Source organism: Cetorhinus maximus, chromosome 1 (assembly GCF_964194155.1).
Source record: "Cetorhinus maximus chromosome 1, sCetMax3.hap1.1, whole genome shotgun sequence".
In the NCBI taxonomy this organism is placed as follows: domain Eukaryota; kingdom Metazoa; phylum Chordata; class Chondrichthyes; order Lamniformes; family Cetorhinidae; genus Cetorhinus; species Cetorhinus maximus.
In genome coordinates this window covers 174,333,588-174,359,520 of record NC_135879.1, presented here as the reverse complement: position 1 = coordinate 174,359,520, position 25,933 = coordinate 174,333,588, and the positions used below count along the sequence as shown (strand labels likewise).

The 25,933-nt window shown below is 44.8% G+C and overlaps 1 long non-coding RNA gene across 2 annotated transcripts in view; it reads left to right on the top strand.

Moving 5' to 3' along the window:
- The first annotated feature begins 274 nt into the window (after positions 1–274).
- Positions 275–25,933, top strand: part of LOC144685483 (uncharacterized) — a 127,628-nt gene continuing 101,969 nt past the window's right edge. For both annotated transcript variants that reach the window (XR_013577736.1, XR_013577734.1), the window contains exons 1-2: positions 275–592; positions 20,407–20,640. This is a non-coding gene — a long non-coding RNA (uncharacterized LOC144685483). The remainder of the gene's footprint in view (positions 593–20,406; positions 20,641–25,933) is intronic.

Below are 25,933 nucleotides of genomic sequence, written 5' to 3'. Positions count from 1 at the left end.
GGTCTGGTAGGTATAGACCTGCCCGTGAGCCACCCTAAAAGTGATGTGCTGTCTGCAAAGTTGATGACTGTGAGTGCTGATGACCATGAGTGCTGTCCAAAGCAAGGTAGGCAAACAAACCTCAAAGTCCTGAGTGAAGTGCAGCTCGGCAGGTTGTGAAACATATTGTGAAATATGAAACACAGTTGTGAAACACATGGACGTGCAACCACGCTGACGTGCTTGGATGTTCCAGTGTGGTGGGGGGGATGAGTTCAGCGGGCAGGCCTTATAATGATATGCAGATGTATTACAATGAAGTTCCCGATGTCCGATGGCAGGAAACAAGGCCTGCCCTTGACGGGCTGAGTGGACAATCGCAAACTGGTTTCACGATGTCGTGAAACTGATTTTTGGCCTTTTCACCATATTGTCCGCTCACGCCGCCAAACACACCCACTGCCAACGGGCATGGAAAATTATGCCCCTAGCTTTTAATTCCAGGCGCAAGTCAGTGAAGGCTTGGCCTGAATGAGACAGAGACCGAGTGAGTATATTTGGGAATTTGCTTCGAAGTGGGAATTTGGTGCATAGGGGGAAAGAGGTGCTTTAGGTAAGTTTTTCTGCAAGAAGAGAAGTATTCTGAGTGGGGAGTTTGGTGAAGGTCAGGGAGGATGTACTTTTTTCTTCTACTCTTTTTCAGACTCCAGAATTTGATTTCCACTTTGGTGCAGAAGGAGCTGATAAACCAATAAATAGTATTATTAGTTTTATCAGTATTGTAAATTTTATTGGTACTCCTGTAACCTATTGGGAGGTGTAGGCTTTATTGATTATAATTAATTAATTAGCGATTATTAGTTAATTATCATATAGTGGAGATGGCAGGGCAGGTGATGTGCTGCAATTGCAGGATATGGGAGCTTCTAGATACTGGTGTGATCCAGGGCAAACACATCTGCAGTAAGTGTTTGTACCTACAGGAACTTCGGCTCTGAGTTATTGAACTGGAGGCTGAGCTGCAGACACTGCAGCATATCGGAGAGGGGAAAAGTTACATGGGCACTTTATTCCAGGAGGCAGTCACACCTCTTAGGTCAAGGTCTTCTGGTTTGGGCAATGGTAGGGGCAAAAGGGTGTGAATGCAAGTGAGGCAGGTAAGGGGTCCTAGAAGGCAGGAGCGCAGGATCCTCAGCTCTTGCAATTGTCCAACAGCACTGAGGACTTTTTTTTAGCTTGTTTGGATGAGAGTGGGGGCTGCAGGGTGGATGAGCTGACTGGAAGTACTATAGTACAGGAAGCCAATCAAGCAGGGGGGGTTACAAGGAATGTAGTGGTAGTAGGGGACAATATAGTCAGAGAGATTGACACCATGCTCTGCAGCAAAGAGCATGAATTCAGAAGGCCGGTGCCAGGGTTTGGGACATCTGGTCGTAGCTGGAGAGGGACTTGCAATGGGAGGGGGAGGACCCAGTTGTCAGGGTTCATGTTGGTAACAACGTCATAAGTAGGACAAAGAAAGAGGTTCTGCATTGTTAGTATGAGGAGCTTGGCACAAAATTCAGAAGCAGAACCTCAAAGGTCTCTTGAAGGGAAGTCATGCTTGACAAATCTACTGGAATTTTTAGAGAATGTATCTAGTACAGTTGATGAGGGGGAGCCAATGGATGTGGTTTATTTGGACTTTCAGAAGACTTTCGACAAAGTCCCACATAAGAGATTAGCGTGTAAAATTAAAGCACATGGAATTGGGGGTAGTGTATTGAGATGGATAGAAAACTGGTTGTCAGACAGGAAACAAAGAATAGGAATAAACGGGTCTTTTTCTGAATGGCAGGCAGTGACTAGTGGGGTACTGCAAGGATCGGTGTTGGGACCTCAGCTATTCACAATATATATTAATGATTTAGATGAGGGAGCTAAATGTAATATCTCCAGATTTGCAGATGACACAAAGCTGAGTGGGAGGGTGAACTGTGAGGAGGATGCAGAGATGCTTCAGGGTGATTTGGACAAGCTGAGTGAGTGGGCAAATGCATGGCAAATATAATATAATGTGGATAAATGTGAGGTTATCCATTTTGGTAGCAAAAACAGGAAGGCAGATTATTATCTGAATGGCTATAAATTGAGAGAGGGGAATGTGCAACGAGACCTGGGTGTCCTCATACACCAGTCGTTGAAGGTAAGCATGCAGGTGCAGCAGGTGGGAAAGAAGGCAAATGCTATGTTGACCTTCATAGCCAGAGGATTCGAGTACAGGAGCAGGGATGTCTTGCTGCAATTATACAGGGCCTTGGTGAGACCACATCTGGAATATTGTGTGCAGTTTTGGTCTCCTTTTCTGAGGAAGGATGTTCTTGCTATAGAGGGAGTGCAGCGAAGGTTTACCAGACTGATTCCTGGGATGGCGGGACTGACATATGAGGAGAGATTGAGTCGGTTAGGATTATATTCACTGGAGTTCAAAAGAATGAGGGGGGATCTCATAGAAACCTATAAAATTCTAACAGGACTAGACAGGGTAGATGCAGGAAGGATGTTCCCGATGGTGGGGGAGTCCAGAACCAGGGGTCATAGCCTGAGGATACGGGGTAGACCATTTAGGACTGAGATGAGGAGAAATTTCTTCACCCAGAGAGTGGTGAGCCTGTGGAATTGGCTACCACAGAAAGTAGTTGAGGCCAAAACATTGTATGTTTTCAAGAAGGAGTTAGATATAGCTCTTGGGACGAAAGGGATCAAATGATATTGGGAGAAAGCGGGAGCAGGCTATTGAGTTGGATGATCAGCCATGATTATAATGAATGGCGGAGCAGGCTCGAAGGGCTGAATGGCCTACTCCTGCTCCTATTTTCTATGTTTCTACATCTAAAAGAGAAAGGTATTATTACGGGAAATGAAAAACAGACAGTGATAGGAAGGGATAGAGCGTACAAACCTAACAGTAAATCAACAGATGAGACTAGAGGTTATAAAAAGAATAAAAGGATAAAACTAAAAGCTCTGTATCTGAATGCACAAAGCATTTGAAACAAAACAGATGAACTGAGAGCACTCATAGAAATAAATAAGTATGATTTGATAGCCATTACAGAGACATGGCTGCAGGAGGACTTGGGTTGGAACCTGAATATTAAAGGGTATAGGATACTTAGGGAAGACAGGAAGCGAGGAAAAGGTGGACGTGTGGCTCTGTTAGTTAATGATGGTATTAGCACAATAGAGAGGGATATCCTAAGTTCAGAAAATGTGAGAGCAGTTTGGGTAGAGGTGAGAAATGGTTAAGGCAAGAAGTCACTTGCGGGAGTCGTGTACAGACCCACTAATAGTAACCACATGGTAGGATGGAGCATAGAGGAAGAAATACTGGGAGCTTGTCAGAAAGGAACGGGAATAATCATGGGATATTTCAATCTACATATAGACCAGAAAAGTCAGATGGGCAAAGGTAGCCTAGATGAGGAGTTCATAGAATGTTTCCAGGATAGTTTCTTAGAACAGCATATTCTGGAGCCAACCAGAGGGCAGGCCATACTGGACCTGGTATTGTGCAACAAGATGGGATTAGCTCATGATCTCACAGTGAATGGTGTGAATGGCCCTTAGGTAACAACAACCAGAAGATGATTGAAGTATATATTCAGTTTTAAGGAGTGGGTCCGAGACTATGTTTTTAAACTTAAATAAAGGCAATTATGAGGGCATGAAAGCAGAGCTGGCTAAAGTGAATTGGCAAAATAGGTTAAGGGATAGGTCAATATAGATGCAGTGGCAAACATTTAAGGGAATATTTCAGAGTACACAGAATAGATAGATTCCAACGAGTAAGAAAAAGTCTAAGGTATGGACACACCATCTGTGGATAACTAGAAAGGTTAAAGATAGTATCAAACTTAAAGAAAAAGCATATAATTGTGCAAAGATAGGTGGAAGGTCAGAAGCTTGGATAGAATATAAGGAACTGCAAAGGATGATTAAAAGATTAATAAGGAGGGAAAAATTAGAGTACGAGAGAAAGCTAGCCAGAAATATGAAAACAGATAGTAAGAGTTTCTATAAATAATTTAAAAAAAAACAAGTTAACAAAGTGACCGTTGGTCCTATGGAAAGTGAGTCTGGAGAATTGATAATGGAAATCAAGGAAAGGGCAGATGAATTGAACGGGTATTTTGCATCAGTCTTCACTATAGAAGATACAAATAACATCCTAGAAGCAGATGTAAATCAGGAAATGGAAGGGAAGGAGGAACTCAGGAAATATACAATCATCAGAGAAGCGGCACTGAGTAAATTGCTGGAGCTATGGGCTGACAAGTTCCCGGGTCCTGATGGACTTCATACTAGGATCTTAAAAGAAGAGGGGAGTGAGATAGTTGATGCATTGGTTTTAATTTTCTGAAACTCCCTAGATTTGGGGAAGGTCCCTTTAGATTGGAAGATGGCAAATTTATTCAAAAAAGGAGGGAGACAGAAAGCAGGAAACTACAGGCCAGTTAGCTGAACATCTGTCATAGGGAAAATGTTAGAAGCTATTATTAAAGAAGCTGTAACAGCACTTGGATAAGTTCAAGGTAATCAGGCAGATTCAACATGGTTTTGTGAAAGGGAAATCATGTTAACCAACTTATTGGAGTTCTTTGAAGAACTAACATGTGCTGTAGATAAAGGGGAACCAGTGGATGTACTGTACTTAGCTTTCCAGAAGCCATTTGATAAAGTGCCGCATCAAAGGTTATTGTGGAAAATAAAAGCTCATGGCATGAATAGAAGATTGGCTGGCTAACGGGAAGCAGAGAGTAGGCATAAATGGGTCTTTTTCATGTTGGCAAGATATAACGAGTGGTGTGCCACAGTAATCAGTGCTGGGACCTCAAGGAGGCTACAAAAACATTTAGATAGGATAAGTGAGTGGGCAGAAATCTGGCAAATGGAGTATAATGTGGGAACGTGTGAAATTGTCCATTGGCAAGAAGAATAAAAGAGAAGCATATTATCTAAATGGTGAGAGATTGTAGAGCTCTGAAATGCAGAGGGATCTGGGTATCTTAGTGCATGAATCGCAAAAGGCTAGTATGCAGGTACAGCAAGTAATTAGGAAAACTAATGCAGTGTTATAATTTAGTGCAAGGGGAATTGAATACAAAAGTAGGGAGGTTATGCTTCAGTTATACAGAGCACTAGTGAGACCACATCCGGAGTACTGTGTACAGTACTGGTCACCTTATTTAAGGAAGGATATAAATGCGTTGGAAGCAGTTCAGAGACCGTTTACCAGACTAATACCTGGAATGGGTGGGTTGTCTTACGAGGAAAGGTTGGACAGGCTAGGCTTGTACCCACTGGAGTTTAGAAGAATAAGAGGTGGCTTGATTGAAATAAAAAAGATCCTGATGGGTCTTGACTGGGTAGATGTGGAGAGGATGTTTCCTCTTGTGGGAAAATCGAGAAATGGGGGTCACTGTTTAAAAATAAGGGGTTGACCATTTGAAAGAGAGATGAGGCAAAATATTTTCACTCAGAGGATTGTGAGTCTTTGGAACTCTCTTTCTGAAAAGGTAGTGGAAGCAGAGTCTTTGAATATTTTTAAGGCAGAGCTGGATAGACTCTTGGCAAGTAAGGGTTATCAAGGGTAGGCAGGATGCAGACTTGAGGTTACTATCAGATCAGCTATGATCTTATTAAATGGCAGTGCAAGCTCGAGGGGCCAAATAGCCTACTTCTGCTCCTTGTTCATATGTATATTTGTATGTAAACTCCACCAGTTGCTATGTTGGGATTTGAATTTATGCCCCCAGACGATCAGCCTAGGCTGCTGGATTACCAGTCCAGTGACATCATCACTACACCACTGTCTCCATGGGTGTCACTGGCAAAGCCAGCATTTATTCCCCGTTGTATAGGTGGTACAGAAGACTTTGGGTGGAATTTAATGCTGACTGAGGGGACTGGGAATAAGGCATGGGGAGGCATTGAGTCGCATGGAGAATATCGTGGTAGTTCTCCGACGTAAGGATAAAAGACTGGAATTATCCTTCTGGTTGGGAGGAAGCAGGGCGGCATTACTGATGGCAGGTGGTGAAAAGATCATTTCAATAGCTTTGCGTATCATTATCACTTATTAACATGTAATTTTTAGCAATTCAATGTAATCTTTGGAATTAAGTGTTAGGCGCAGGGAGACCACAGACATTCAGTTTCCCAGCCAGCTAAAGCTGGTGGAGAGCAGGAGAGTCAGTCTATGAGGTGAAGGTGAGCCAGTTGGAACTGCCTGCCATTATTCAGAGATTTTCTTGGAAAAGGGGAGCAGACAGGGGTCAGTGTGGAGGGGACGGGGGTCAGTGCGGAGAGGACGGGGGTCAGTGCGGAGAAGCCGGGGGCACCACCGCGGGACATAGGGGTCACTGTGGAATGGACAGGGCTCACTACGCGGAGGACAGGGGTCACTGTGGTAAGGAAAGGGATCACTGCAGGGAGGAGAGGGGTTACTGTGGAGAGGACAAGGTGGTCTCACGGAGGATAGGATGATTTCGGGGAGGTCGAGGATGATTCCAAGGAGGTCGAGGGTGACATCAAGGAGGACGAGGGCGATCTCAGGGAGATCTCAGGGAGGACGAGGGTGAACTCATTGAGGTCGAGGACAGTTCCGGCTGGCTGCTGGATATTTGTGGCTGTGGGGGGGGAAAATCAACCACAGATGCCAGGTTTTTGTTGAAGGCTGCAGAATCTCTGGAAGATACACCCTTGCCCTGGTCCTGACAACTGTTGAGACTCTAGAGGTAACATGAGTCTCATCCACCCTGTGTTCCTGGAGGCACAGGCAGGGAGAAGCAGCACAGTGTAAGGATGGAACTGGCTCCAGAGGCACAACTGGCAGAAGGCCATCAAGGAGCTCAGTTGGACCAGACACTGAGGGTGGTCAGGAGGGAGTAAACCAGGGGCTAATCAGGCTAGTCATTACCATGTCCCAGAGTCTATGTGTCTCACCTCTCCATTCTGCAGCTGCCTGAGAGCTGCTGCCAAAGGAGATTGAGGATGTCTTGGGAGGGCCATCATTGACCTGTGTGCTCTGCTGCATGATGACCTGCAGCCCCTGGCATTCAGAGGGAAGCCAATGCCTGTGGCTTTGAAAGTGACAGTAAGATTAAACTTCTTCAGCAACTCATTCCAGGACTCCACAGGGAACATGGGCAGCATCTCACAGGCAGCCACACATCACTGCATCAAAGAGATGACGAATGCCCTGGTTAAAAGGGCCAGAGAGTTTGTATGATATGGAACAGACCCAGAGAGTCAGGTCGAAAGATTTGTGGGTTTTGGGGCCATCGTGTGCTTCCCACAAGAGAGGGGGGCTTATTCAGTATACGCATGTGGCAATCAGAGCTCCCTGGGACCAGTCTGCATCATTTATCAATAGCAAAGGGTTTCACTCCGTTAACGTGCAATTGGTGTGCGACCATAGGAGACGTACCCTCCAGGTGTGTGCTCAGTTCCCTGGGAGCTCTCATGATGCATACATTTGACACCACTCCCAGGTGCCACAGCTCTTCGAGAACTCTGCACAGCTGGATGGAGAGAATCTGGATGTTAGGGGTTAGCTGCTAGAGACCAGGCTGATGACAGCAGTGAGGCACCTTCCAGATCCAGCAGAGGAATGCTACAATAAATCCCATGGATCAACAAGGGCGACTGTTGAGCAGACCATCAGCTTGTTAAAAATGAGTCTGCTGCCTGCACAAGTCTGGCGGACCTCTGCAGTATGCACCTCAGAGGGTCTCCAGGATTACAGTCGCCTGCTACGCATACACAATGCCACACAGCAGAGGGGCGAGGCCTTGCCAACAACGGGCCTGGAGGGGCCCCACTGCCCATCTGATGAGGAGGATGGGGAGGAGGGATCAGAGCAGGCAGGCCAGTCGGTTGGGACTCCTGCACCTGATATGAGGGTGATGGAAAGTCACAGGGAGGCCTGTCAAACTTCATTCTCAACAGTTTCCATCAGCCATGATGGCTCTGATAAAGCCTTATGCTCCAGAACTTACACCCACAGGGCCTCTGCATCTCCACCTGAGAGCTACTCGCCAATGTCTGCCGACGAGCCGCTCCATGATTTCCACCCTAACCAAGGGGAGGTCACTACTCTGCCTTAACCCACACAGGTTTGCTACTTATTCTACCAGCACTTGCACTGCTAACTAGGTCATGATAATAAGACCAGCCAACACACATGAATAAAATAAACGTGGCTATTTAATCAAACACTAACATATACGGTCATAAAAAGTCTGAACACATATCACCCTAGTGCACCTACCTGCTCCTTCTGTTACCGTTACAATCACTACAATGTGATGCAAACCTGATATTTACATCTGAGGTGGAGGCAAGCTGCTGAGTGCAATGCCTCGATGCTTGAGATGATCTTGGCGGTTATCCTCTGGTTGGCCTGGAGGGCCTTGGCCTGCTGAGGGGCTTCTGCACTGGTGCAGGTGCGTCCTCTTGGCCATGGCTACTGGAGGCCCTGGGGTCACTGGCCAAGGGGCTGAGGAGCTGCTGCTCATCTTGTGCCTTGAGAAGAGCTGCCAGAAACATAGCCTGGTGCTCTTCCTCCACTTTTTCTTAATTCATTCAAGGGTCTGACTTCAAGAGTTCTCTGACTGCCCTCAGCTGTCACTTCCTCCATCAACTGCTCCAGCGTGTTCACCAGATTGTGATCCCAACTCTAAACGTGATCACGTACTTGCCGAGGTGATCGTTCCTGTGCTGGTGCGGGGGAAGATTTGATGGTGCATCCTCGAACCCTTTGACGTTGTCCTCCTCAGAGGCGGACTGAAGGGTCACGGACAATGAAGCAGGCTCTCCCTCCAGAATGTGAGAACAGAAGGAATTATTCACAATCCCTCTACCTATCCCTGTCTGGCATGCATCTCCTTTCTGCCCAGCGGTCGACAACAAGCTCGAGGCCTCCTCACTCTCTTTCTGCAGTTCTGCCTCGCCATCCACAATCGCCTGGCCACCCTGCATTCCAGCCAATTCTGCCACCTGCTCTGCTGCATGTGTGAGCCTCCTCCTGCAGACAGAAGGGAAGAATGAGTCTCTGCTACTTGGGCAACTAAGCCCCTTATCAGCATGCATTCATCTGACAGATAATAGGGCCTCTCAGTTATCACATTCACACTCCAGCTCTCATGACACTTGTGCAACAATCGAAGAATGAGCTGCAACTTCTCGCCCATGTGCAGCCAAGCTGTGGCGTTCAATTGTTCTGTGTTTGATTATGGGAGCCTGTTTGCTATTGATGCTCACTGTACTTGATTAGTTAAGCATGGGTGTGGGCTCAAGAAATAAATAAACTGTAGGAGTTGCTGGAAGTTAAGAGCTGCAGAGCATACATTTTAAAGCACTGTGAGTAAAACCTGTTACGCACATTGGGTAGGATTTTATGTCCTGCAGGCGGGGGTGTGCCCGACCTGATCGGGTATAAAATAGGGCACGATGATGTCAGGTGAGCGTCCCGATGTCATCACACACTCGCGCGATACTTCGGTTGACGGGCGCACACGAGAGTCGGCAGCGCGCCCGCCAGCAATTAAGAGGCCTGTTAGGACCCTTAATCAATTAATTTAAACCTATTTCTCACTGCCCGTCCAGCCTTACGGTTGGCAGGTGGGCGAATCGACTCTTTAGCAAACCTCATCCACGGGCGGGGTGAGGTTTCCACAATTAAATAAAAAATAAATATAAATTTTTGGGCAGAATTTTTATTCTGCTGATATTATTGTGAGTCCAATGTCGTGACATTTTTTTTCAGGTTTTAAAAATCTTTATTTTTGATTTTAAAATTGTTCAGCTCCTTGAGGCAGCTCCCTAGCCTTCAGGGAGTTTTCAGTGCATGCTCCCCTGCTCAGGCACAGACCTATGTGCTCATACTCCTCCTGTCCCCATCCCAGCAGCACTGAGGTTCTCAGCGCGCCTTTCACGCTAGCTGGCCGGCCGTTAATTGGCCCGCCAGCGTGAAATCGCGGTCGGGGGGCTGATCGCGGGCGGCGGATTGTTTCCCGGCTGCTCCCAGGCCTGCCCGCCACCCCAAAAATCCTGTCCATAGTTTCTATGGCCTAAATTTTGCGCTTGTTGGGTGCACATGATTGGCGGGCCTGGGAGTGGACGGGAAATGGGCCCCCAACTGCGATCAGCCCAGACTGCGATTTCACACTGGCTGGCTAATTAATGGCCAACCAGTGTGAAACGGGCCCTGAGAAAGGCTCAGCACTGCCGGTGGGGGTGGGAAGAGGGTGGGTGCCAATGTCACTGCAGATGCTGGTAAGCACTTCCACTGATCTCCCTGAAGGCCGACAGATGCCTCAGGGAGCTGCCAAACCTCCAAATAATAAAAGAAAGCAGAAAAAAGCTGCAAAAAATGTGCCTCCAGCACAATCAAGCATCTGAAAGCATACCTCATTAAAAAAAATGTCCCCAGATATACCTTTTTATTTTATATCCTAACCGAAATTTCATCCCTCCCTTGGATGAGGTTTCATCAAAAATGTAGAGGCTGCCTGGCCGATTGGCCCATTCACCAACCGTAAGTTTGGATAGGCCACGAAAAATCGCTTACAGTTGGGCCGTTAATTGCCCGCTTAATTGTCTACGGGAAGTCTTCCAACTGCCGCACGCGCCCGCTGAGCGAAATATTGCGCGAGTGCACAATAACGTCTGGACACTCGCCCGACATCATCTCTTGTGATTTTACGCCCGTTGGGTCGGGCATGCGCCCACCCACGCGACATAAAAGTCTGGCCTATGTGTCATCTCTGAGGTATAAAATATGCAATACAAGCCTCAGGATGCATTGGCTGCTGAACCTTACACTTTTTTTGCCCATCTTCCCCCTTTCCCCCCCCCTCATTGAGACACATTGCTTGTTGCCCTCATGGCAGCCACATTATTCTAATGATTCTGTTATACTCACCCTGGCGGTGTGGAAGAGGTCATGGATCCGCTTTCTACAGGTGTGACTGTGGACCCCATGGCTGCTAAACTTCGCTGAAATCTCCGTTCGGGTTTCCTTGCTCAGGTGGGAGGGCCTCCTGATGCAGTAGGCGAGGAAGCACAGCTCCCGTCATTCCCAGGCAGCCTGAAGGAGAACCTGCAGGGAGGAATCGCTAAACCACAGGGCCACCCTTTCTCTGCTCTGAGCCGTGTGTCAGATGGACTCTCCCTTATCAAGACCAATCATGGTCAGGATAAACAAATCAAAGAAAACCCAAAGATGATTTACCAGTAAATTAAGAGCAAGAGAATAACTAAGGAAAGGGTAGGGCCTATCAAAGATGTACATGGTAACCTGTGCGTTGATGCTGAAGATGTGGGCAGGGTTCTCGATGAGTACTTTGTCTCCTTCTTCACTAAGGAGAGGGGTGATGCAAACATTCTAGTTAATGAGGAGGAGCGTGAAATATTAGATACAATTAGCATAGTGAGAGAGGAACTACTGGAGCGACTGACATCCTCAAAGGCGGATAAATCGCCAGGGCCAGATGGATTGTATCCCAGGCTGTTAAAGGAAGCCAGGGATGAAATAGTGGATGCTCTGAGGATCATTTTCCAATCCTCACTAGATACAAGTGAGGTATCAGAGGATTGGAGGTCTAAAAATGTCGTACCATTATTTAAAAAGGGTGCGAGGGATAGGCCAGAAAATTATAGGCCAGTCAGTCTGATTTCAGTGGTGGGCAAATTATTGGAATCAATTCTGAGAGACAGGCTAAACTGTCACTTAGAAAGGCACAGGATGATCAGGGACAGTCAGCATGGTTTTGTTAGGAGAAGATCTTGTGTCTTGCTAACTTAATAGAATTTTTTGAGGAAGTAACAAGGAGGATTGATGAGGATAGTGTAGTAGATGTTATCTATTTGGATTTTAGTAAGGCATTCAACAAGGTCCCACATGGAAAACTGGTCAGACAAGTGAGATCCCATGGGATACAGGGGAAGGTGGCAAGTTGGATCCAAAATGGGCTCAGCAACAGGAAACAAAGAATAATGGTCGATGGATGTTTCTGCGAATGGAAAACACTTTTCAGTGGTGTTCCACAGAGCTCAGTGTTGGGGCCCTTGCTGTTTTTTCTATGCATTAATGATTTGGACATAAATATGGGAGGTATGATTGGGAAATTTGCAGATGACACAAAACTTGGTCGTGTAGTTGATAGTGAAGAGGATAGCTGTTGTCTCCAGAATGATATCAATGGTTTGGTTGAGTGGGCAGAAAAGTGGCAAATGGAATTCAATCCAGAAAGGTGTGAAGTAATGCATTTGGGGAGGACAAACAAAGCAAGGGAATACTCAATAAATGGGAGGATATTGAGAGGGATTGAGGAAGTGAGAGACCTTGGTGTGCATGTCCACAGGTCCCTGAAGTGGCAGGACAGGTGGATAAGGTGGTCAAGAAAGCAAATGGAATGCTTTCCTTTATTGAATGAGGTATTGAAAAGAAAAGCAGGGTGTAATGATGGAACTGTATAAAATGCTGGTTAGGCCACAGCTGGAATTTTGTGTACAGTTCTGGTCACCACGTTACAGGAAAGAGATTATTGCTCTGGAGAGAGAGTACAGAGAAGATTTACAAGAATGCTGCCAGGGCTTGAAAATTGCTAAGATAAAAGCAAAAAGCAAAAAAAAACTGCGGATGCTGGAAATCCAAAACAAAAACAAAAATATCTGGAAAAACTCAGCAAGTCTGGCAGCATCTGCGAAGAGGAACACGGTTAATGTTTCGAATCCGAATGACCCTTCAACAGAACTAAGTAAAAATAGAAGAGAGGTGAAATATAAGCTGGTCTGGGAGGTGGGGTGGTGGTGGGACAAGTAGAGCCAGTCATAGGTGGAGATAACCAAAAGATGTCACATCCTTGAAAATTGCTGCTATGAGGAAAGATTGGATAGACTAGGGTTGTTTTCCTCAAAACAGAGGATGCTGAGGGGCAACCTAATTGAGGTATACAAAATTATGAGGGACCTGGATAGGGTAGACAGAAAAGACTTGATTCCCTTAGCTGAGGTGTAAATTACCAGGGGGCCTAGATTTGAGGTGATTGGCAGAAGGATAAAGGGGATATGAGGAAAAACCTTTTCATGCAGAAGGTGGTGGGTGAGTGGAATTCTCTGCCTAAGTTGGTGGTTGAGGCTGAAATGCTGAACTCATTTAAAAAGGTACCTGGATCTGCATCTGAAGTGCTGTAACCTGCAAGGCTACAGACCAGGTGCTGGAAAGTGGGATTAAAATGAGTGGCTAGTTTCTTTTTCATCTTTTTTCTGGCCAGCACAGACATGATGGGCTGAATGGCCTCCTTTGGGACCGTAACTTTTCCATGGTTCTATGGTGGTAAGTATGAGTCTGTAGCTCAGGGTGATGATCTTGTATTTCAGTGACAGAGAAAAAGGCTGAGTCTGGATGTTTGGTCAGGAATTGGATTTCTATCTGCCTCTGAAACATGAAACTGCTGCCTTGTAGCCCTTAGGCAGCACCTTCCAAACTTACTGTCTAGAAGGACAAGGGCAGCAGATAGATGGGAACGCCACCACCTGGAAGTACCCTTCCAAGTCACTCACCATCCTGACTTGGAAATATATTGTCGTTCCTTCACCATCGCTGAGTCAAAATCCTGAAACCCCCTTCCTAACAGCACTGTGGGTGTACCTACACCACACGGACTACAACCTTCAAGAAGGCAGCTCACCACCACCTTCTCAAGGATGACTAGGGATGGGCAATAAATACTGGTCTAGCCACCGATGCCCACATCCCCTGAATGAATAACAATAAAAACACTGGCTGTATCTCTGGGAGCTATTAAAAATGGCACCCGGACTCCGACTCCATTAGCTGACGGCAAGTTTGGAGACTTCCTGCACACTCCTGCTGCATAATTGACCAGGCCCTGCAACTCTGCCACATTTATTGGTCAGCTGCCATGTAATTGCATCAGCCAGCCTTTTCCACTGCAATTGCACATGCTGCCCATTTCTGGGTTTGCTGACGGGAACCGCACAGGGGTGACTAAATTTCACCCTGTCTCTTTTATGCCTTATAAATAGTTGGATTTCTTTGGAGAAAACATACTTGTACAATCTTACTGAGCATTTAATCGCCTCTGAGTCATATAACAGGAAACATTAACAACCGCAACTCCCTTATTTATTAGATTTTAAATTAATTAATTTATTTTTATTTGTTCATGGGATGTGGGCGTCGCTGGCAAGGCCATCCCAAACTGCCCTTTAGAGCAGTTAAGAGTCAACCACATTGCCGTGGGTTCTGGAGTCACATGTTGGCCAGACTGCGTTAGGATACAACAGCGTTCCATCCCTGAAGGACAGCAGTGAAGAACTGGGTTTTTATGACAATTTCATGGTCAACATTACTGACATACATTTCAATCCCAGATTTATTGAATTTAAATAATACGACCTTCCATGGACTACTGGTCCAATGACATTACCACTCCACCAGCATTTCGCCAGATAGCCCAGTCAGTTGAAAGTTGAAAATCTGAGGCCCAGAGTTCAAGTTCATGTTCAGGTGTTGCCTCTTCATTAAAATATCTGTACATTCCACTTTGTATCTTCCTGTTCGGTAAGTGCAACCACCTAACTTTTCTGTGTGCATACAATACTCATCAGAAGATGGCTTTCAATTGCTTGGAAAACAGGTCGGTAAGCAGACGAAAAATAAATCATTGGCCTGTACGAGTCACTCTGAAGCTCCCCCCACCCACCCCAACCAAAAAAACTGTGCCATTAACTTGCACCTCCTAGCCCAACAAAACTATTCCTGCCCGTCGTTGGTCATTTAATGCTCACTCCCCAGGAATTGCCTTCCAGGCTTAAAGATTTACATCTGACTCTACTCTACAGAGGAGCCACCCAGATATCCCACTGTTGTAGACTTCAGAGATAGCAGAGACTTCTCTGTTTCCCACAGGAGTTATGATTGAAGACAGGTGAAATTTCAGTTTCCATGATTTTGTTACGATCCCCGTGGGGAAACGTAAACCAAATTTACAAACAACCCCCAAATGAAATTACTAATATGACTTCACTTTTTGAAACTTTTGCTTTAACACAAATCAGAGCCAATGCAAATTAAACATGAATTAACAGGGAAAATCCGGTTAGTAGGAACTATAAATTACACATGGAAAAGCAGATACAAAAAGGCTACTTCAGAAGATTACAAGAATTTGCATCACTTGCCACAGACGGCACCACCTTCAATCTCACAGTCTTTCCAATTTGGCCTATGGTACGTCGGATCTCTCACTTTTTCCACTCAATGGATTTGATCCTTAAGTCACCTAGAACAGTAGCTCCACTCATTCCAAGTTCTCCGGAGATAGTCGTCACCCAAATGGCACACTTCTGCAGAACCTCCTTATCTTGCTTCACAACAGTCTTGATCGCATAGACCTGTAGTATTCCCCAACAAAACAGATATACCGCTTTGGATACTGTTGAGGGGAATGGCCTCTCAGGGGAAAGCAGCAACAGCCAAATTCGCTGCACCATGGTTGGCTCTGCTGCACAGGGGAGGAGCAAAAAGTGTGGGAATGCAATAGTTATAGGGGATTCAATTGTAAGGGGAATAGATAGGTGTTTCTGTGGTCTCAAACGAGACTCCAGGATGTTATGTTGCCTCCCTGGTGCTAGGGTCAAGGATGTCTCAGAGCGGCTACAGGACATTCTGAAGGGGGAGGGTGAAAAGCCAGTGGTCGTGGTACACATTGGTACAAATGATATAGGTTAAAAAAAAGGGATGAGGTCCTAAAAGCAGAATATAGGGAGTTAGGAAGTAAGTTGAAAAGTAGGACTTCAAAGGTAATGATCTCAGGATTACTACCAGTGCCACATGTTAGTCAGAGTAGAAATAGCAGGATATATCGGATGAATACGTGGCTGAAGAGATGGTGTGAGGGGGAGAGTTTCAGATTCCTGGGACATTGGGACCGGTTCTGGAGGAGGTGGGACCAGTACAAACTGGACGGGTTGCACCTGGGCAGGACCGGGACTGATGTCCTAGAGGGAATATTTGCGAGACTGGTTGGGGAGGGTTTAAACTACAATGGCAGGGGGATGGGAACCTACGCAAGGAGTCAGAGGAAGGGGAATCAAGGACAAGAACAAAAGACAGAAAGGAGAATAAGAAAAGCAATAGGCAGAGAAATCAAGGGCAAGAATCAAATAGGGCCTCAGTGAAAAATAATGGGAATGGGACAGGTAATGTTAAAAAGACAAGCCTTAAGGTTTTGTGCCTTAGCACGAGGATCACTCGCAATAAAGTGGATGAATTAACCACGCAAATAGATGTTAACAGGCATGATATAGCCGGGATTACGGAGACATAGCTGCAGGGTGACCAGGGATGGGAACTGAACATCCAGGGGTATTCAGTATTTAGGAAGGACAGAAAGAAAAGGCGGTGGAGTTGTATTGCTGGTTAAAGAGGAAATTAACGCAATAGTGAGGAAAGATATTAGCTCCGACAATGTGGAATCTGTATGGGTAGAACTGAGAAACAGTATGGGGCAAAAAACGTTAGTAGGGGTTGTATATAAACCCCCAAACTGTAGTGGTGATGTTGGGAATGGCATTAAACAGGAAATTAGAGACTCATGCAATAAAGGAACATCTGTAATTATGGGTGACTTTAATCTGCATATAGATTGGGCAAATCAAATTAGTAAAAATACCGTAGAGGGGGAATTCCTGGAGTGCATACGGGATGGTTTTCTGGACCAATATGTTGAGGAACCAACGAGAGAACAGGCCAGCCTAGACTGGGTATTGTGTAGTGAGAAAGGAATAATTGGCAATCTAGTTGTGCGAGGCCCCTTGGGAATGAGCAACCATAATATAGAATTCTTCATCAAGATGAAGAGTGACGTAGTTGATACTGAGACTAGGGTCCTGAATCTTAATAAAGGAAACTACGATGATATGAGGTGCGAGTTGGCTATTATGGATTGAGAAACGTTACTTAAAGCGATGACGGTGGATAGGCAATGGCAAACATTCAAAGAGCGCATGGGTGAACTGCAACAATTGTTTATTCCTGTCTGGCACAAAAGTAAAACAGGAAAGGTGGCCAAACCATGGCTTACAAGGGAAATTAGAGATAGTATTAGATGCAAGGGAGAGGCATAGAAATTGGCCAGAAAAAACTACAGACCTGAGGATTGGGAGCACTTTAGAATTCAGCAAAGGAGGACCAAGGGATTGATTAAGAAAGGGAAAATAGAGCACAAGAGTAAGCCTGCGGGGAACATAAAAACTGACTGTAAAAGTTTCTATTGGTATGCGAAGAGAGGAAGATTGGTGAAGACAAATGTAGGTCCCTTACAGTCAGAAACAGGGGAAGTTATAATGGCGAACAAAGAAATGGCTGACCAACTAAATACATACTTTGGTTTTGTCTTCACAAAGGAGAACAAAAATAACATACCAGAAATGTTGGGGAACACAGGGTTTAGTGAGAGGGAGGAACTGAAAAAAAAATCAGTACTAGTAGGGAAATGGTGTTGGGGAAATTGATGGGATTGAAGTCCGATAAATCCACAGGGCCTGATAATCTACATGCCAGAGTACTTAAGGAAATGGCCCAAGAAATAATGGATGCATTGATGGTCATCTTCCGAGATTCTCTTGATTCTGGAACAGTTCCTACAGATTGGAGGGTAGCTAATGTAACCCCACTATTTAAAAAGGGAGGTAGCGAGAAAGCAGGGAATTATAGACCAGTCAGCCTGACATCGGTAGTGGGGAAAATTCTAGAATCCATTATAAAAGATTTAATAGCTGATCACTTGGAAGGCAGTGGCAGAATCAGACAGAGGCAGCATGGATTTACGAAAGGGAAATCATGCTTGACAAATCTACTGGAATTTTTCGAGGATGTAACTAATAGAGTTGTTGAGAGGCAGCCAGTGGATGTGGTTTATTTGGACTTTCAGAAGGCTTTCGACAAAGTCTCACATAAGAGATTAGCATGTAAAATTAAAGCGCATGGGATTGGGGGGTAGCGTATTGAGATGGATAGAAAACTGGTTGGCAGACAGGAAACATAGACTAGGAATAAACGGGTCTTTTTCCAATTGGCAGGCACTACTAGCGGGGTACCGCAGGGATCGGCGCTGGGACCCCAGCTATTCACAATATATATATCAAGGATTTAGATAAAGGAACTAAATGTAATATCTCCAAATTTGCAGATGACACAAAGCTGGGTGGGAGGGTAAGCTGTGAGGAGAATGCAGAGATGCTTCAGTGTGATTTGGACAAGCTGAGTGAGTGGTCAAATGCATGGCAGATGCAGTAAAATGTGGATAAATGTGAGGTTATCCACTTTGGTAGCAAAAACAGGAAGGCAGATTATTATCTGAATGGCTATAAATTGAGAGAGGGGAATGTGCAACGAGACCTTGAAAGTAAGCATATAGGTGCAGCAGACGGTAAAGAAGGCAAATGCTATGTTGACCTTCATAGCCAGAGGATTCGAGTACAGGAGCAGGGATGTCTTGCTGCAATTATACAGGGCCTTGGTGAGACCACACCTGGAATATTGTGTGCAGTTTTGGTCTCCTTTTCTGAGGAAGGATGTTCTTGCTATAGAGGGAGTGCAGCAAAGGTTTACCAGACTGATTCCTGGGATGGCGGGACTGACATAGGAGGAGAGATTGAGACGGTTAGGGTTATATTCGCTGGAGTTCAGAAGAATGAGGGAGGATCTCATAGAAACCTATAAAATTCTAACAGGACTAGACAGGGTTGATGCAGGAAGATGTTCTGATGGTGGGGGAGTCCAGAACCAGGTGTCATAGTCTGAAGATAGGGGGTAGACCATTTAGGCCTGAGTTGAGGAGAAATTTCTTCACCCAGAGAGTGGTGACCCTTGGAATTCGCTTCCACAGAAAGTAGTTGAGGCCAAAACATTGTATGTTTTCAAGAAGGAATTAGATATAGCTCTTGGAGTGAAAGGGATCAAAGGATATGGGGAGGAAGCGGGAAAAGCTATTGAGTTGGATAATCAGCCATGATCATAATGAATTGGGGAACAGGCCTGAAGGGCTGAATGGCCTACTCCTGCTCCTATTTTCTAAGTTTCTAAGTTACCTTGGTATATAGCTGAAACTGCTTTGCGTCAACATGAAAGTGGATAAGGGAAAGAAGTCCAGTGATAAGGAGCCATCAATAATAAATAAAAATTGTTGCACTTCAGTCTCTTACCCATTGCTGAAGCACTAGAGTGAATATTTTTCCAGCCGAAGCTGTAGCAGATATCTGCCGGCTCATCGTTGGAATATCCTAATCTGTTGATTACTGCCAACATGGGAAAAGGCATCAATAGACACACAGGTTCAGCACTAGCAGTAACTTCCTACCGCTATCTAAAATTTAGCTGTAAGAAGAACATTCCAGAAAAAAGTCTGGAATGTTCTTCTTACAGCTAAATTTAGACTTTTTTCAAGAGCCAAGCATTAAATTGAGCTGGCATAATTTTATCATTTATAATACATTATATATACATATCCTATAACTTCTTCAACTTCCATTCTCATAAGAGAGGGTAACAACATGGAATCATAAGTATGAGAAGCATTAATGATTGTTGACAAGCATACTACTGGTCTCTAAATATGCATCAGGTCTGAAATAAGTTTTTATTAATATAATGTTACTTGTTGACCAAGAATTCATTACAGTTCCATTCATCATTCAGCTAGGGTTAATCAGATACAAACTGCTCATGCATAAGCTTGTCATTTAACACCTCTCACTCAGATATTTAAACCCTGGTGACAATTGTAAAACCTGCAGAGAGGGGAATTACAGCAATTATCAGAGTGTGCACACGTGTGTTGAACAAGAACCAGCTGTGTTTATACCACACATGTGTTGTATAGAGCAGTGACAGTTTATTTTCAGTGGTTTATCTGTAAGTCAGAACTATTTTTAAACAGTTGATAATGTCATATCCAACATACTTCATCACATAATTCTCAGACGTAGTAGTGAGAAAAAAGTTCAAAAAAAGCATTAAATATATTGCACATTGACAAGCCTATGTTATGGATAGGCTATAGCACTTCCTTCAAAGTATTAACAAATGTGACCTGATCAATCTTCCCTGGAAATAAATGCTCACTGCATAGCCTTTCCGCGTGTCCCTGTGTAATCCCCACTAGTTATATAAAATAAAGTATGTATGCTCAATTTGTGTACAATATCCTTGGAATAGTCCATTTAAAGTACAAATTTCTTGCCTGACTTCACTGTCAGAAGAAGATATGTACATCAGATTGTTTTAAATCAGGTGCCTGCGTACAGAAGTGAAACTGAAACGTTACTTTTAATTCTGCATCATTTGAACAGAAACAATGCTGAAAATGGAGGCTGTGGAGCATAGTCATTACCCAACTTGAGTGACTGGAGGTGTGCTGCTCCTCCCGATGGAATAAGGAAGTTGTTTGCTCATTACAAGCCTGTGCAGATCTTCACCAATCAGCAGGAAAATTGTGCATGTGCAGTTGTATTGAAAGAAGATTTAAAACATACATTTTTTTTTGTTCCAACGATTTCTTCAGCTGTCGGGGGAGCTCCATACAGGTAAGAGATGCCGAGACTATTTGGCCAAGTGTATAATGAAGTATGACAGGACTTCTGTTAAAGTCTGATGTCTATTTAGTCACCCTCTTTATAACTTGTCTGCTGTTACAACCATGTTGTAGAAAAATTGTTTTAGCCACATGTACTTCTATTTGACAGGAATTAGCACACTTGATTCTTTGCCTGGACATGTTGTGTATGCACTCCTCTTTTTTTTAAATTCAATTTTGTAAAGGGGCTTGCTTATCTTCCAGGTTCCTGTTCTGGCAAATGGTCTAGCTCCAAAACATTAAATTGCCTTTTCTTGTTTTTGGTTGCTGCTGGACCTACAGTATATTTCCAGTGTGTTTGTTTTTATTTCCTTTCTTATTGGGTTTCTTTCTTATTGGGTTTCTCCAACATCCCATGCCAAAAAGTTGAAAGATTAGAATATCAGGTTGTGGTGCCTACAGAAGAGATAGTTAAAGCAGGTAGAAGGATGACAATATGCATAAAAGACAACTTTGAATCCACAGAAGGAGGTATCAGTATTTTAGCAGGAAGAGATGAAAGGGAAAGCATAAGTATGAGGCAGGAAAAGGCCATTTGGCCCCTCAAGCCTGCTCCACCATTCAATAAAGTTCATGGCTGATCCACCTCAGCTATCTTGAATATACGGAATGACTGAACAAACACAGACCTGCAGAGATTTTCGAAGGTTCACAACCCTTTGAGTGAAGAAATTTCTCTGCATCTCAGTCCTCCATGGCCAATCCTTTATTCTGGGACTGACTCCTAGTTCTAGATAGTCAAGTACCCTGGAATATTTAATTTTTAACTTGGGTCACTCTGTAACCACGTCGCTGTAATGGCTATTAGATCAAACCCATTAGTTTCTATCTGTGCTATTAATTCATCTATTTTGTTCCAAATGCTTTGCACATCCAAATATTCAAAGCTTCAGATTTTTTTTTTTTTGTTTTTCCCTGATGTCACCCTAACCACATTACTATTGTTAGGCTCTCAGTCCCTTACAGACCCAGTTTGCTTATTTTTACCCAAAATGTTAATGTGCTTGAGAGCCTCAACATTTCTAGACCTAAAGACTTTGGAGGTGACTTTCATAGGGTTCTCCTGATTGTCCAATTTTGGTGAAAGGTGAAATAGTATACTTTTTAAAATTTATTCTTTCATGGGATGTGGGTGTCGCTGACAAGGCCAGCATTTGTTGCCCTTGAACTGAGTGGCTTGCCACACCATTTCAGAGGGTAGTTAAGAGTCAACCACATTGCTGTGGGTCTGGAGCCACATGTAGGCCAGACCAGGTAAGGACAGCAGATTTCTTTCCCTGAAGGGCATTAGTGAACCAGATAGGTTTTTACAACAATCGACAATGGTTCATGGTCACCGTGGGTGGTCACGGGGGAGTGGGTGGTCACGGGGGAGTCGGTGGTCACGGGGGAGTGGGTGGTCACGGGGGAGTGGTGGGTCACGGGGGAGTGGGTGGTCACGGGGGAGTGGTGGGTCACGGGGGAGTCGGTGGGTCACGGGGGAGTGGTGGGTCACGGGGGAGTGGTGGGTCACGGGGGAGTGGTGGGTCACGGGGGAGTGGGTGGTCACAGGGGAGTGGTGAATCATGGGGGAGCTGCTGGTCACGGGGAAGTCGGTGGTCTGCTGGAAGTGTCTGAACATTATGGAGAATTACAGCTTTTCTTGGGTGGGGCATTGGATTGGACAGGGACATGTGCTCCCTTTTTCCCTAGTCCACCAGCTGTTCTCCTAAGGCACTTGCCTGTTCCACACTGCAGCTTTACCTCCCTTGAGCTGCCAGGTTTCCATATATCTGGGAAATCTGGCCAGTCAGTGTTAAAGCTGGAAGACAGATAAAATATGAGGCCTGCAGCCTCTTTAAAATATTTAAATGAATACGTTGCTCACTTGCCCCCTCATCCTGCTTCCAATAAAACTGGAAATGGGCAGATTTAAGGGTTTTATACTTTTAACTTTCCACCTGACCCAGATCCACCCATTTTGTGTGTTAAAATTATCCCCAATGTGCTATCTTGGAATGCCTTGTTGCATGAAAATGCTATTAAAGTGTACATAGTTAACCTAAATTTCTTTGGTGGGAGAGAAAGCAATCCTTTAAGACCATGTATAATGTCAAGGCTTCTCAATAGTCTCCATTAATTTCTCAATAATCTTTGGCAAAACAAATAGTTGTTCTATTATTTTTTAAATCCCTGCTGATTGATTCTTACTTTGTATCTTCTTGTTATGGCACAGAGAAAAGGACAAAATCTCCTAAATCAGTTCGCCACACCTTCTGAAAATGACATGAGTTGCTCCTGGGTTTGGGCTTGAGTGCAGGATGTTCCCAGCTGAAAGAGATAGGAGCCAATGTATATTTTATATCTCAGATCTATGCAGAGATGACATTAGTTTCTATGGGTGTAATTTTACGAGAGCGTGATTTTACAGTCCCGCTGAAGTCAATGGAGTTTAGAGTGGCTCACCGCATTTTACGTCCCCATTCCCGTTGCAACAAGGCCATAAAACTCTGGCCTATGTGTGTAACAGGTTTTATTTACAGTGCTTTAAAATGTCTGCTCCATAGGAAAAAATTTTCATATGGCGGGTGGGCTCGGCGGGAGTGGGGGGGGGTGGCGGGCATGGAGCATGCACATGAAAGACTGCAGAACTCTCCCTGAGGCACACAGCTGCCTCAGGGAGATTGAATCAATATTAAAATAATTAAATAAAGGATTTAAAATGTTATTTAAACATGTCTCCTCATGTGACTGTGTCATGTGAAATGGGACATGTTTTTATATTTTGGGAAAATTTTTTATTTATTTAATAAAGCTTTAGGAAACCTCTTCCCGCTCGTGGATGAGGCTTCCTAAAAACCTGCCCGCCAACTTTAAGGTTGCCCCATGGGCAGAATTTTACATCCCGCAGGTGGGCAGGCACCTGACTCAATCTGGCGTATAATCGTGTGAGAAGACGTCAAGCGAGTGTCCTGATGTCATTGCGCACTTGTGTGATATTTTGCTCGGCGGGCACACGCAAAAGTCGGAAGTGTGCCCGCCAGCAATTAAGAGGGCAATTAAACCCATTAATGGTGTAATTGTCTCTGATTTTTCGTGGCCAGTCCAACCTTATGGTTGGCAGATGGCGAATCGGTCAGGCGGCCTTTGCATTTTTCATCAAACCTCATCCAAGGGCAGTATGAAATTTCCATTATGAAATAAAATAAAAATAAATATAGCATTTTTATCAGCTATATTTTCAGGTGATTAATTGTGATGCATGGACATTTTTTTTGCAGCTTTTTAAACCTTTATCTGAGCGTTTTCAGGTCTGCAGCTCCCTGAGGCAGCTGTCTGCCTTCAGGGAGCTTTCTCGCTGTGCTCACCCGGGCCCGCGGAAACGTCATCGCCTGCCCTCTTCCTGCCCCCGCACTGGCAGCGCTGAGCTTTTCAGCGCGCCTTTCACGCTGGCTGCCCCGTTAATTGGCCGGCCAGTGAGAAAATGCAGTTGGAGGCCGATTGCAGTTGGGGGCTTGTTTCCCGACTACTCCTGGACCCGTCGATCGTGTGCACCTGTCAAAGGTAAAATTCAGGTCCATGCTTCAGCTCTGACTTCCACCACTTTCTGCATCTTGATTTACCTTTCTCTGAGTCCACACCGAGGCTTAAGCAATCAAGCATCATGTGCATCAATAGTAGACAGGCTCACATAATTAAACACAGAACAGTTGAACACTATAGGAGCTTCATATAATTTTATGATAATCTGGGAGTGCTGTAATGATGGGCAGAATTTTATGGTCCTGTTGGAGTGGGAGCGGGGCCATAAAATGTGGCGAGCCGTTCAAAGCTCCATTGACTTCAGCAGGACCAGAAAATCCCAGCGGCAGAAGGGGCTGTAAAATCCCACCCAATGCTTTCCAGGCATTTTGCTGGCCACAATGCCAAGTGCATAGTGGTTTCCATCCTGCCCAAATCACTAGGCCTTCATAGTTGCTAATGCTGTGCCGTCACCCACATAGTCAGTTAAAGCAGAAACCGGCATAGCTTGTTCCACTGCGCCATTTCATTGCGATAGATGTGCTCCTGGGCCTGGGAGGAGGTGCTCAATGCTCTCACCTTTCTAAATGTGTTATTTGGAGGCAGAAGAAGAGGATAAGGATGAACAAATGGATGCCAGGAAGCAATACTGCAGTGCTGGATGAGTACTCCCAATTGCCATTAATCTGTCGATCACATCTATCAGCTTTAGTATAATCATCCACACTTGACCATGAAGCAATGCATCCAAATTCATTAGGGAAGCAATGAAAAGTTGAGCCACATTCATCAGGATGACCTCCAGCGAAACTCAAGGGCAGGCACTGCACTGCCAGTGGATGGGCAGGTTGCTATCTGCAAATCTGAGCTTTTGTTTTAATAGGCTGTCAGCAGAAACATCAAAAACATCAGTCAGCCTGCAGTTCACAATTGCATTAAGAAGGTGACTGATATTGATTTGCAAAACCAAGCAGTTACATTGCATTCCCCATGGACAAAGCTAACAGCAGGAAATAATCCTAAGATTTTTCCATGCAGAATGACAGGATTTCCCAGATTCCAGTGGGTGTTAGATTGCATGCATGTAGTCCTACGGTCACTTGCACACAATAGTGGGGACATACATGTGCCAGAAGAAATACCACTCAATTTGCAACTTTTAGGTGACCATCTGAATGGGACATTTCATCTTGGGTTCAGGGTTTCTTTAAGGTTTGCCTATTATCCTAAGAATGCTACCATAAACTGTTATTTGTAAAAACCATTCTTGTTCATTGACAGATGTATATAAATGAGGTTGTACTTCTAAGTACAAAGTTCTAAGGCTAAGAGTTCACAGGAAGGAAGGGAATGGGTGACCACCAGGCAGAGTAAGAGGACTAGGCAGGCAGTGCGGGAATCCCCTGTGGCTATTCCCCCACAAAACAGATATACTGCTTTGGATATTGTTGAGGGGAATGGCCTCTCAGGGGAAAGCAGCAACAGCCAAATTCGTTGCACCATGGTTGGCTCTGCTGCACAGGGGAGGAGTAAAAAGTGTGGGAATGCAATAGTTATAGGGGATTCAATTGTAAAGGGAATAGATAGGTGTTTCTGTGGCTTCAAACTTGACTCCAGGATGGTATGTTGCCTCCCTGGTGCTAGGGTCAAGGATGTCTCAGAGCAGCTACAGGACATTCTGAAGGGGGAGGGTGAACAGCCAGTGGTCGTGGTACACATTGGTACAAACGACATAGGTAAAT